This window comes from Hyla sarda, chromosome 4, assembly GCF_029499605.1.
Source record: "Hyla sarda isolate aHylSar1 chromosome 4, aHylSar1.hap1, whole genome shotgun sequence".
NCBI lineage: Eukaryota > Metazoa > Chordata > Amphibia > Anura > Hylidae > Hyla > Hyla sarda.
In genome coordinates this window covers 282,697,101-282,710,212 of record NC_079192.1, presented here as the reverse complement: position 1 = coordinate 282,710,212, position 13,112 = coordinate 282,697,101, and the positions used below count along the sequence as shown (strand labels likewise).

Sequence of the window (13,112 nt, the reverse complement as noted above, 5' to 3'; positions counted from 1 at the left end):
TCACTTTTTTTTCTCTATTTTATTTTATTTTTTTTATTTTTTAGGTAGTATTACTACTCCCAGCATGGAACAGACTGTTCCATGATGGGAGTAGTAGTACCTGTACTAATAGACATATCGCCCCGGGTGTCAGTCGTGACACCCAATGCAATCATCCATAATGTAGCAGAGATGCGGAGCGGCTCTATACAGCGCTCGCATCTCTGCTGTGTACTCCGGCCAGTGATGTGAATAGAACATCACTTATTCATATTTTCCGCCCAGAGTGTGAATTGTCCGGATGGTGGCAGCCAATCACAGCTCTGAGGGAAATATGAATGAGCGATGTTCTATTCACATCACTGGCCGGAGTATAGTGCAGAAATGTGAGCATTGTATAGAGCCGCTCCACATCTCTGCAATAGATAGGATGATCGCATCGGGTGTCAGGAGTGATCACCGCTGTGATCTGTCCTTAATTGCAGGTACTACTACTCCCAACATGGAGCACACGCAGTAGTACCTGCAGTCAAGGAAAGATCACAGCAGATGTCACTCCTGACACCCGCTGTGATCCTCCTGTATAATGTATAGATGCGGCCGGCCGCTCTTCTATGGTCCCCTGCACTGATATATATATATATATATATATATATATATATATATGCACCTATTCATATTTCCCACAGAGTTGTGATTGGCTGGAACCATACGGCCAATCACAGCTCTCTGCGGGAAATATGAATAGGTGTATATACGTCAGTGCAGGGGACCATAAAAGAGCGGTGGCCGCATCTATACATTTTACAAGGATCGCAACGGACTCGGGTGATCTGTCAATTAGTACAGGTACTACTACTCCCATCATGGAACAGTGTGTTCCATGATGGGAGTAATAAATAGTACTACTTAAAAAAAATGGAAAGAAACAAAAAGTGAAACACACACACACACTACATTTTTATTATTGTCAGCTACATTTTCAGGTCCACACCCGCCCATATAAATTGATCCCTGTTTTAAAAATTAATAAAACATTTTCATAAAAAAGATACATTTTGTTAGATACAATTTTTTCATTCACTACTGTATCTTTTTTCTTTTTTAATGGTACCCTATGAAATTTTATTTAAAAAAAATGTATCTCCATCACTTTTTTGGATCCAAAAAAGTCCAAAAAAAACGGCCTGCAAAAATGCCAAAGTTAAAATCCACGTGTCGTTTTCCTTGGTGTATTTTCACTCCCATAGTCTTCTATGGGAGAAAAATGGCATGATTTCAGGGGAAAAAACGCCATTGGCTCAACATGCTGCGACTTTGCAAAACTGCCAAGGAGCTAAAATAGAGTGAAAAAACGCCAAAAGGGTTAAAAAAAAAATGCCAAACTGAAAAACGCCTAGTGGAAAAAGTATTTATCAATTTCTCATTGATTTACAGCTAACATCTGGCCACAGCGTTCTTTGGCAGAGTTGGCAATTTTGCGGCAGAGTTGGCATTTTTCTTGGTGATCCCCCCCCCCCCCCCCCCCAAAAGAAAAAGTAGAAACTTAGCCTCAGGACTTCTGGGTCAGGTAAGGTATGAGATGCTCAGTGCTATGTATCAGAAGCATGTAATCACTGAAAATAGCGAAGAAAAATGAAGCACGGCACTCACTATAAATTCTTGTTCATAATATTCATATATTTATTGTGAAGTTGCAAACATAGGATATTGCTGACCACAGATGTCAGGGAGATTGTGCAGGTGCAGGGGCACGGTTAGGTGACATACGTTTCACATCTACTGACGTTTCATACAGAATACTGGATGAAGTGCCAGTAGATGCGAAACGCACCTCGCCTAACCTCACCTCTGCACCTGCATGATCTCCTTGGCATCTACGGTAAGCAATATCCTATGTTTGCCACTTCACAATAAACACATTGATATTATGGATATGAATTTATGGTGAGTGCCATGTTTTATTTTTCTTCACTATTTACATAACTGTAAGAAAAGTTGCAGATTGACTGGTAACAGTATCATCCTACTAGGGCAGCATAGTAAGGGTATGTGGAGAGTAAAGTGTTGCCTGGTTTTTAAACTTTATGGGGACATTGTGACTATCACTTAAATGGGGAAACTTTGTTTTTTTATTGTTATGAGAACACAGACGTTAGGTCTTTACATATCCTTCCAGGGCCTAGACATACACAAACATATAAGGATTTGTTTTCCTACTGCAGGTTTCTGCTAAAAATAGGGGCATATTCTCCTTAAGAATTGCATGAGGCAAAGTAATAGGGTCAATACCAAGTAGAGGTAGAATGCGTAGATTTATGTTTAACTATCAAAGGGGTACTCCAGTGGAAAACATTTTTTCTTCATATCAACTGGCTCCAGAAAGTTAAACAGATTTGCTAATTACTTCTATTAAAAATCTTAGTCCTTCCAGTACTTATGAGCTGCTGTATACTACAGAGGAAGTTGTGTAGTTCCTTTCTGTCTGACCAGACCAGACAAAGGAAAATGAAATGCCAGGTGAAATACAGTGTGATAAGGTAAACTCCCCAGTACAGGTCACCTGTCTAATCCGGGAAGAAGTACAGTGCCACCTACAAAAAATCAAAATAGACAAATCACCAGGTCCAGATGGCATTCACCCCCGTGTTCTAAAGGAATTAAGTAATGTAATAGACAGACCCCTATTTTTCATATTCAGGGACTCTACAGTGACAGGGACTGTTGCCCAAGACTGGCGCATGGCAAATGTGCCAATATTTAAGAAGGGGTCAAAAGGTGACCCTGGGAATTATAGACCTGTTAGTTTAACCTCGGTTGTATGTAAATTGTTTGAGGGTTTCCTAAGAGATGCTATTTTGGAATATCTTGATAAAAATAAATGTATGACCCCGTATCAGCATGGCTTTATGAGGGATCGATCCAGTCAAACTAACCTGATCAGCTTTTATGAGGAGGTGAGCTCCAGACTGGACCAGGGGCAATCGCCGGATGTCGTATATCTGGATTTTTCCAAAGCATTTGATGCGGTTCCACATAAAAGGTTGGTGCATAAAATGAGAAGGTTTGTGCTGGGGGAGAATGTGTGCAAGTGGGTAAGTAACTGGCTCAATGATAGGAAACAGAGGGTGGTTATTAATGGTGCTTATGCTGATTGGGTGACTGTTACTAGTGGGGTACCATCTAGTACCCCACTTACATCAGAAGACATGTAAATGGTTATTTGTATCTACTGATTATTTAACTATGAACATAAGTGAATCCGTAAATCCCGTTTATCATGTTTGGATCGAGACATTTGCCTTCAATTTCTCTATTTATGATCTTTTTTTTTTGTGTTACAATAAAGGAGTTACAAATGGCTAATGGTAAACTTAATTATTTAACTGCCTTATATATGTTACATTTTAACTCCAGTCAGAGAGAGAGAGTTCCCTCTTTACACATTCCTACATTAGATTTTATTTATGTTAGATGATTTACAATTGATGCCTCTATAGTAGTGCTTTCCAACTGGTGTGCTTCTGACTGTTGCAAAATTACAACTCCCAGCATGCACAGACAACCATTGGCTGTCCGTGTAAGCTGGGAGTTGTAGTTTTGCAACAACTGGGGGCACACTGGTAGGGAAATACTGCTCTGGAGAATATATTTATCAAGATACCAGTTCCCTGAAAAATTTGTAAGCTTTATTGGTTATATTGTTTAAAATAGCACTGTTAGTGCCGAAATATTTTGGACAAATTAACTGTCCTTAGTCATGGCTAAGAAAAAAAAACATTGCATAATAAAAACATCATGTGCATATTAAAAGACATATTATAGTAACCCATAGATATCATCATTATGACCCCATAATACATATGTTCGAGGAGAATCACATGAATCACATACATAGTAGAATCACATCACAGAGCCCACCCAGTTAAATTAACCTATACTTAAAAGAAAGGTTTCCAATAAATACATACTATATACAACAAAAATTCTATTTTCAATAAAATATAAATAATGGTATTTCCATTTCCCAGATGAAAATAAACATTTCCAGTCAAAAGAAAGTGATACTATTGTTAAATGCTGCCTCAAAGGACAGGACTGAGATGGGTGCAACTATTGGCCAGACTAGATGGGCCAAATGGTTCTCATCTGCCGACACATTCTATGTTTCTATGTTTCTATTCTAATACCTTCACAATTTACCTCAATGTTTGTGGAGTAATTTAAAGGGTCATCTAGGATAAAAAAAAAAAAAAAACATAGTGGCTTTCTTCCAAAAACAGTGCCACTCCTATCCTCAGTTTGTGTGTTATCTTGCAGCTCAGTTCCATTAACGTGAATAGAGCCAATTTGTAATACCACACGCAACCTGAGGAAAAGAGTGGTGCTGTTTTAGAAAAAAAGCAACTACGTTTTTCTAATCCTGGAGAAACCCCTGTACACAGTCCCTAATAGCCCCAAGGTATCTAGTTAGATGAAGAATATCGTATTTCAATGTCTTGGTGGTGGTGAAAAAACATTAATCCCTTTAATATTGCTGTCAGTTTACAGCTAAACAGGCATAGCTTGGAGGGCATGGTTTAATATTGTCTTTTAGACATTGTCCTCAGTATACTCAACAAAGTTCTACTAAAGTAGACCAAAACACTTCCTCAAACCAGCCATTGGTTTATTAAAGATACTCCAATGGCTCAGCTAACTTACTTTTGTATTCATTGTAGGTAAAATACCCGCAAATTGCAATGGCTGTCGGGAATTAGCAATATTAGTTAAAGAGTCAAAAGAGTTGTATGTTAGCTGTATGGATTGACCTTTTGTAGTGTGTCCTACTAGTAAACAAGCAAGTAACAAGATGTAATACAGTGTTCAGACATATTAAAGCATGCTGTCAGGATATTGCAGTAAAAAGCCTAAAGTATAATATCCTTCCATACTACATTAGTTTCGATACAAGTCATTAAGTTTTCATTCAGATTTTAGGCACCTTAACATATCTTGAGAGCGGTGTTTCCCAACCGGGATGCCTCCAGCTGTTGCCAAACTATAACACCCAATGTGTTTTCTAGCCATGACTAAGGACAGTTAATTTGTCCGAAACGTGTCGACACTAGCAGTGATGCTTTAAACAATGTAACCAATAAAGCTTTTAAGTTTTTTAAGGGAGCTGGTGACTTTATAATATATTCTCCAGAGCAGTGTTTCCCAACCAGGGTGCCTCCAGCTGTTGTGAAACTACAATACCCAATGTGTTTATAGCCATGACTAAGGACAGATAATTTGTCCGAAACATGTTGGCACTAGCAGTGATACTTTAAACAATGTATGTAACCAATAAAGCTTTGAAGTTTTTAAGGGAGCTGGTAACTTCATAAATATCTTCTCAAGAGCAGTGTTTCCCAACCAGTGTGCCTCCAGCTCTTGCAAAACTACAACTTGCCGGGCATGCCGGGAGTTGTAGTTTTGCAACAGCTGTAGGCACCCTGGTTGGAAAACACTCTTCTAGGTTAAGATGTACACCAGGTTTAGTTAGTTATGTACAGTGAGTGGCACTGTGACAAAAAAAAAAAAAAAAGCATAAAGTTAAGATCAATTAATTAGGTAAAAATAAACAGAAAGTCACTGGCTTTTTATTGCATTAGTTACATTAACTCTATTTTGCATAGTGTATTGTACAGGTTCCGGTAAAGGAAAAGGAACGGCATAGTTTAATACATAAAGTACACTATCTGTCTTGTTTCTATTTATCGGAAAAATATAATTGAATTGCCTCGGAAGTAAAGCAATCAGTTCACACTGGGTAGTTAAAGCAAAGTCTCCATTCTGCATAGCACTTCTTAGAATAAGCATTGTTAAAATGCCATCAGTGCACCTGACACATAATAAGACCGTCAACTTACAATTGGCATCCTCATAAATAAGAGTTATTATTTCCGGGATATTGAATAGCTGCAGAAAATGAGAGAAATCTAAAAGTCAGAGGGTAGCACTCCTTTTTTTTTTGAGATATCATCAACGTATTGTTGCATTGTGCCATATCCAGCTAACAGGTGAATACTTTGTTTATACAAAGCCATGCCATTCTCATTATTAACTTGGCTTTCTAAACCCCAAAAATGGTATAAAGTACAGAAATGTTATGTCGCCACAGTGTTGTACATGGTATGGTCACCTTTCTGAGGCATGAGAAATTTTTCATTCATTATACTCAGGTTCTGTTCCCGTTCCTGTGATTATTGAATCCTTCATCCAGCATCGAGTGTACTCACTCAGTCAATTAAATCTCTTATTGTATCTGATTTGTCAGTGTCAATGTCACTGTTAATCTCCTAAATCCACATCAACTCAGAAGAAAATGCCTTTTTTTTTCCGTTTTGTAACAAGCACCGACTAGACATGCCACTAGAAATGTATAATAACAAACCTGCACCGGTGGCACAATATACGGTCTGCATCCTTAAATAACATTCATCTAGATAATACAAGAGCATCTGAAGACAAGCCTTAGAAATTCAGCTACTGTCCTCACCTTTTAACGTGCAGTTTTTTACATTGTTGCTTATGTTGATCTACTTTGAATTCCTTGAAAGGTAAAGAAGGCTACCGCAACTTGTCTGGGAACTTGAATAACTTATTACCCTGTAAATGTCAAATTATCAGCACTGCAGGGAGTATATCTCATCCCAGGCTCCTGTAATACACTATATCACACCTTACAGAATGTAATGTTTTTCTACATTCATGGTCACTAGATACAATTTCATTTATAGAAATCTAAAAGATAGCTGAATGAAAGCATTTGTTAATGAAATGAGCTTAAATATGAATATGCATGCATAGAAAGACTGTTTGAATCAATAGCAGAAAGCTTGGAAATGCTGTAGCTAAGTCTTCCAGTACTAAAGCATAGGGTTGTGCCAGCATTTTCCTCTGCACGATACACACACATCAGCTAGAATATCTAAGAGAAGACAAAAAAGAAAAGCCTCTCTTACCATGCACAGAGAAAAGCTATTCGTTCAGCTAGATCCAAGACTGCTGTATCCAGACGGGCAGCATGAGTGATCCTTGGGCCTCACACAAAAGCGAGATAATTGGCTCTCAATGAAGAGATGTAAACATCCATCATAATAGCAATGGTGCTGAAGCTGAAAGCTACCTCAGCTGTTCTAGCTACTCTCTGAGATGATGTCACAAACATCATCTTGGTGTACTCTCATTGGCTTTTGTTACCTGGAATAATACCTTAACCCTAAGCTTGCAGCATCATTTGAAAGGCGGATCACTGCTACATTGCTTGCATACAGTATCTGGAATGAGGAGAAGAACAGCCCTGAAAGAAATGTGAAGATACAGATCACTGAAACTACCACCTAAAAATAGCAGATTCTTTCCAGCACATTTCTCCATAAAATCCTTCAATTTCTTATTCAGTTTACTATTGGATCTTATTATTCTGTATATTTTAGCATGAAATATTTCAATGTATCTCTGCTTCTTATTATGTATTTTTTTTTTTTAAATGACATTTTGTATAAATCACGGCATGAGCTTCTTTGTCCCAGATTACCCAGAATAGCTCAATTTGTAACTAAGACAAAGCATATTTAATAAGAAAAAAGAATAATAATTCCAACTTGTGATGCAGTTTAGCTTAGATACATTTTATCTAAAGTATGTTTTTCATTCATGTATCTCTTAGTAGTGAACTATTACTTTTCCCTTGGCAAGGATGTCCATGATAACCTTTAAGAGCAGGGTCAGAATTCCCCAAAAAAACTCTGTATATGAGATCTGACCCTGTGCTGAGACATTATTAATGAATGTTCATGTCCGGAGGAAAGTAATTCATGGTGTAGCGGCTATCTCTTAAGTGTTATCAGCCACAGCAGCACTGGTACTCGGACTACCTTTACTGTGCTGCAGATCTCTCTTCCACCTGTTCCTATCAGGAGAACAACAGGATCTATGTAAGGGTCCCTCTTTAACAATAGCTGTCCCTTCTTTGCATGTTCCCTGCTAGGTAGTCTACACTATGCAGCAGCTGTGATTGCTACATTCTCCTTATCTAGGGCAAAATATTATGTACACTGCCTTAGCTCTATACCTTAATATCCTGGCCAAGACAGAGTGACTTTTTGAGGCCCCTTCTGGCTCCCAGGAACCAGGGGACATGCCCCATCAGCATCTCTCTAACTACATCCCTGAAGAATAGCAACAGATGTAGAGGCAGCACAACCAAATAATGTACAAGCATTGCAGGGTGCAAGCGGACAACAGAACAGTCCCAGTCGCAGACTGTGATAGTAAATCTAAATGCAAAAAGTCCAGTAGAACTCCAGAAAGTAGTAAAAGCAAACAGTTCTTTATTGAAAGAGAATACACGTCAGCTCCCGGGTGCATGGCCACACTCAATAGGAGAAATAACTTGGATTGCCGACAAAATCTTCAAGTTTATTGTAGGTAATTTAAAGCAGGATACTATGTATAAAAGCAGGCTCCATGTAGCTGAGGAATAACATGGTTAACGAGTTTCAGGTGCGCAGTCCCTTTTACAAAACCTGCTGGATCGGGCCAGTGCCCAACATTAACCCTTTAGATGCCGCAATCAAACTTGATTGTGGCGTCCAACATGAAAGTAACACAATGTGGGCAGATAAACAGAGCTAATCAAGGCCATTGCAATGAAATCGCGATGTCCCGATCTGCTGAGAGGATGGCGGGAGGGCCCTTACCTGCTTCCTCGCCATCCAATCGGTGATCCTCTGCTGTCTCCAGCCTCCACATGCTGGAGCAGCAGAGCACCGATAAAACTAATCAATGCTGAGCCAAAGCTCAGCATTAAACAGTGCATGAAACAGCAAGATTGCCTGGTATAGCCCCCTATGGGGGACAAAAAAAAAAAGTGAAATGTGTACAACAACAACAAAAAAAAAAAGTTAATAAATGTGACTAAGCCCCTGCCTTAATAAAAGTTTTACCCCCTTGGTACCAATAAAAAAAACTACAGACCACGGTACAAAAAAATGACCGTATATACTCGAGTATTAGCCGACCCCAATATTAGCCAGGGCCCCTACTTTCACCCCCAAAACCTGGGAAAACTTATTGACTCGAGTATAAGCCTAGGGGGAAAATACATCATCCCCCCTGTCATCATCCAGACCCCCCCTGTCATCATCCAGACCCCCGTCATCATCACCCGCTGTCATCATCACCCCCAGTCTATATCCCCCTGCCATCATCCAGATCGCCCCGGGCCTCCGTCATCATATAGGCCCCCTCGTTGTCTACTCACCTCTTGTCTCCAGTTCTTTCTGTCCTGTTGCTTAGTAGCTGCAGGGACCGTCCGCATTCCGGTGGGGAGGGTGAGCCGCTCTGGGCCATCACTCTTAACCGGGAGGCCCTCTTCTCCGCTCCAGGCCCCAGACTAGTGATGATGCATTGATGCCGCCGCGCTGGGACGTCCGTGCGCAGGGACTCCCCTGACGTCACGGACGTCTGCTGCGCACGGATGTCCCTGTGCTGCGGCGTCAATGAAGCATCACTAGTCGGATGGTCCCTGCAGTGAAGATGGATGGCCCGGCCAACCCCCCCTCACCCCCACCCCCCAATTTAATTTTTTTTTCCACTCGAGTATAAGCCGAGGGGGGCATTTTTAGCACGAAAAATTGTGCTGAAAAACTCTGCTTATACTTGAGTATATACGGTAGCCCTCAAATAGCCCCATATGCAGAAAAAATTTAAAAGTTATAGGGATCAGAAGATGACAATTTTAAACATACTAATTTTGTCATGTAGTTATAATTTTAAAATAAAATAAACCTACATAAATTGAGTATCCTTGTAACCGTATGGACCTACAGAATAAAGATAAGGTTTCATTTCTACACAAAAATGAACTGTGTAGAAACGGAAACCCCCAACTTTACAAAATGGCATCTACACAAATAAGTTTTTTTATTTGTTTCACCGCAGATTATGTTATAAAATAAGTGATATTATTACATAGTACAATTGGTGATGTAAAAAATCAAGCCCTTATATAGGTCTGTAGGTGCAAAACTGAAAGCGTTATGATTTTTAGGAAAGTAAAAACGAAAGTGCAAAAACTAAAATTGTCCGAGTCCTTAAGGGGTTAATAGACAGTCAACAGAAGCGAAAACAAAGCATTCAAGTGTACAGGGAGGTGTACAATTACTTTGCAGAACCTGCTCTATAAGTATCCTTCTCTGGTTTACCCCTCAAATTCGGCTCAAGTCAAATAAGTGGGTTCAGATGCAGTTTTAGAATATAATCATGCCCAGCTTTCATTTTACCAGAGATCATTAAGATATGAAAGCTGAGATGTGATTCATTGGTATTGGCAAATCTTTTTTTTTTTTATCTCAGGCATTTTGATAAGTCTGGACTATAAAGTTTTTCTATGTGTAAGGCAGTGGAGAAACAACAAAGCTGTTGCTACCCCTTTAAGAGTAGAGACTTTCTTTAATTTACCAGGAGTGTAGCGAACAATCAGGTTCAGTGCTGGAGGGTGCTGGTCAATCCATGGTGCTTAGCCCATATGAAGAACAAAGCCAACATTAAGGTGTAGTAGAGAAGATACTCTGAGCAGCACTCACCAATGCACAAAAATACTTTTATTTCAATCTAGCTGGTAAAAATAAACAAGCGAGACAAAGCTACTTCCACCCACTGTCTCACGTGTCTGTTTTTACCTGGAAATACCCACTGGGCTTCACAATTTAGATCAAATATATTTTTGTTTGAAGATCAAATATGCAGGGAAATCCAGGACACAAACTGAATAGAGCTCATTTTCATCTGTATCTGTTGCAAAATGCAAGATTAAAATTTTGCTGTGTATTTTTCAGAATATTTTGTACCATGTGCATATACAGCTGCACTATGTCTGGACAAGCTGGGTATTCTTCATTCTGCTGGTTAGCAGGTATTCTGGAGGCTAGCACCCCAATGATCTCATATTACTTTCTTGAATAGCAACAGAAAATCAATTAAAGAGCAGGACTAATAAGAAATGGGCACTGTGCAATGCTTTATTTTCCCTGTGGTGGCACTGCTGTTAAAATGAACTGAAGTTAGTCTAGTAACTAATATACTTCACTTACCTTTGTTTGGTGGCTGGTATCTAATGTCTTTTTCTTTCTTTTCCTTAGAAGTTCATTTTCTGCAGACTACAGTGTTGTATGGACCTTTTCCAGCTTGCTTTGCAGCCTGAGACAATACATCACAAGTCAAATGTTAAAATACAGCTTGGCTGATTTGTCTGTTGTGCCTGAAACCAGCCCCCTGATGATGTTATCCATGCACATGTGCATGGCTTCATCGTTACACAGATCCACAGATTGTGTGTCAGGTTGTGCTGTGCTGCAATGGGTGGTTGACCGATGGGTAGGAGGGAAATGAGTCACCTCCCACCTTGAAGCAAAGGATCCTGGGTATTGTAGTGTGAGGGGGCCACATAAACAGGAAGTAGCCAGTTCCCAACAACAAGCCAGCAGTGTGATGACAGACAAAGGACATGGCTATAGACCACCAACACAAGCACAGATCATTGATAAGCATGCCCATTATTGTATGACACTTAAAGAGGCACTGTCATTGTTAAAAACTTTTCATATATTGCAGGACTCATTGTAACATGACATTTCAAAATATACACCTGTTAAAAGAAATTCAAATTTTCACCTGAAATTCAAGTTAAAAATAGCCGCCACTAGGGGTCGCCTGTCTTTTAGCCAAACAGACTAGTCTAGGTTTTACAGCATACTGGATACCGGCCGTAAAGCATACCGGTATCCAGTATAGGAGATTTCTATTGAGTATATGCAAAACTACAGATAAAGGATGTGTGGACATGCTGGGAGCTGTAGTTTTAAAACAGCTGGGGGCAACACTGCTCTAACACAGTTATTTACAAACACTGCAGCTTCAGTTGTTACTAAACTACAACTCCCAGCATGCTGAAATAGTCAAAGCTTTCTCAGACTCCTGAATGACAAAGAAGTTGATCAGACATTCAGGAGTCTGTGAAAGATGAATGACACACATATTGACAGCTATGCTGATTAGCATCCAGTTTTACTAGGAGAAGATAAAAAAGATAGAACATGTATTCATAAAAATGCTGTACTTTTATCTAAAATATCCTTGCACTAATTTTATAAAGATCAATTCTTATATTTATAAATGTTATCCTGTTATGAATTAACCATAATGTCTTCTGATTACTGCAGGCAAACTCCAAGCATCTTCCTTTGTGTAACATGTACAGCATGAAACCAGAGAGGAAAGGGTTACAGAGTAGAGAGTACTGATTGGCTGACTGCCCAGGCTTGCTCCTGTGAGGGAGACAGACTGACACGCCCCCTCCAGCCTGCACAATGAAAAAGTAACTCACCAGCAGATAAATGTTTATATCTCTGGGTATATAGGTCCGAGACACATAAAAATTATATGCACATGTTCAGGATTGGGTCATGAGTAACATATCACTTTTTTTCTTTTTTTTGCACTATGACAGGTACGCTTTAATTACTAAAGCCACCCTAGGTTGGATAACCAATTAATATTAATTAATATAGGGTTTTTAAAAAGACATGGCAAGAACAGTAAAGTTAATGGATGTAGGATGTAGGAAGATAAAGAATCTAGATTTACAGAGATGGACAGCTGGACTAAGGAGAGAGAAGGGAGGAGGAAGGAAAAACAATAGTGTGTCTCCTTTTATAAAATGAATGAGGTTAAAGTTGACACAATCAAGTGTATCTCTGGAAAACCCTTTTAAAATGACATTTTATGAAATTTAATTTCATAAATCATGAAGAGCTAAAGAGAATCTACTACTGTATTTTTTGTAGGCATATGGATTTGTCTTGGGAAAAAAATCATGACCTACCAAATTCAATGTCAGAAGAGCATTATGCAGCACTATTATGCAAAATATGGAGTAACTAGGTACCACCTCCATGCCCATGCCTTTACTGTTTGCATGATGCCTATCAGGAATGACTAAACATATTAAATGCAGAGTATGTAATTTATTCAAATCCTGCGTAAATTCCTACATAGAAAAACTTAGCAATTTTGCATTGAAAAAAAAGATGGCCTACACT

The 13,112-nt window shown here is 39.2% G+C and overlaps 1 protein-coding gene across 2 annotated transcripts in view; it reads right to left on the bottom strand.

Annotated features, from left to right (window-relative positions):
* Positions 1 to 7,273, bottom strand: part of MGAT4C (MGAT4 family member C) — a 175,149-nt gene extending 167,876 nt beyond the window's left edge. For both annotated transcript variants that reach the window (XM_056574404.1, XM_056574405.1), the window contains exon 1: positions 6,972 to 7,273. The gene's annotated coding sequence lies outside the window, so the exon portion shown is untranslated. The remainder of the gene's footprint in view (positions 1 to 6,971) is intronic.
* Positions 7,274 to 13,112: the final 5,839 nt, after the last annotated feature.